We start from the raw sequence: 1,439 nt of genomic DNA on the forward strand, positions 1-1,439 counted from the left end.
ACTAAAATAATTATAAAAAATAAAATAAAAATCAGTAAAAAAATACAAAGTCATCTCGGTTATTTCAATTAACCCATGAGTAGTAAACCATCAAATTTTCAAAGTCATTTGAATTAAATTAAAGGAATTATAAAATAAAGACCCTAGGGATAAAATGGTAATTATGGAATATTGACCCCTAGTTAAAATTTTAGGTCAAAATAAAGAGTAAAAGGGTAATATTGATCATAATTGATTCTCAAAGAAGATTGAAATATAAAGGGTTAAAAAGTAGAAACCAATTCACACTATTCTCTATAAAAGGGTAAAATTGCAATTAATCAAATTATTATAAATTCGAAGATGATTACATTGGATGATTCTAATGTGAGGGGCATGAGATAAGAAGACAATAATTAACTAATTTAAAGCCACAAATTATTGGTTAGGCATAATTCAATCGTTCAATAAGAATCAAATGCATTTCACTTAACTTTTTAAAGTTACAAATCTACCTATTAAAGATCAAAGAGCTTGGTAGTGAGCTAGGAACAATCTAAAACTATCCAAAGGAATTAGAAAAGAAAGAACATAACTTATCTTAATCACTACCAATTCAATTAAATGATTGGGCTCACCCTGGGGTGACCCTCCATCCAAACCCTAAACATAATATGACAAGTAACCCTTAGCCTACTCATTGGTTTATTAAGATATATATTGAACACAACTTAAAGACAGCATAATCCTTCCTAGGATGATCAATTCAACAATCTAGTTAGACCATAATGAACTTAAAATAATTCAAGTGATCCCAAGTTTGTTTGGAATTATCCTTTGGATATTCTTGGGAGATTTTGGCTATTTTAAATGACCTCTGAGTCTGTTATGTTTTGTTGAAGGAATTTGTCTTATTAATACAACAACAACTAAATCAACATAAAATTCCTAAGGACTTATTAAGTTATGACTCGGGACCCGATAATTCACAAACCAATAGAAAATACCCCGACTCTACTTATCCTACATTCAATAACCCAACGCTCAAGGGTATGAGCCTTGGATGAAGTGTCTAGACCATTTTGAGAAATTGAGAATATTTTGTATAACCACATAAGGATCATCAGACTGGTGTAAGTCTGAGGTTTAGATGGTAAGGGTGATGATAAAATTGCTTATGTGTGTTTAAAGTTGGACATAAGAATAGTATCTCCTACCCCTGATGACCTTCGGAGAGGGGATAAGACCGACAATACTATTCACCAACTCTTGGTAATAAATTACCCCTTACATCCTTAGGTTGTCAATAGTTTAGTTCGATCAAGATCATTAACTCATTGTCAATCTAAATTTTTTAAAACACATTTAAATATAACAAAATATAAGTTTATTAAAATATCACTACTTTTAACTGCTAAAAAAACATTATATGCATGAAAAAGTAAAAGAGTTTTGAATGC

This window comes from Phalaenopsis equestris, unplaced genomic scaffold (genome assembly GCF_001263595.1).
Source record: "Phalaenopsis equestris unplaced genomic scaffold, ASM126359v1 Scaffold000422, whole genome shotgun sequence".
NCBI lineage: Eukaryota > Viridiplantae > Streptophyta > Magnoliopsida > Asparagales > Orchidaceae > Phalaenopsis > Phalaenopsis equestris.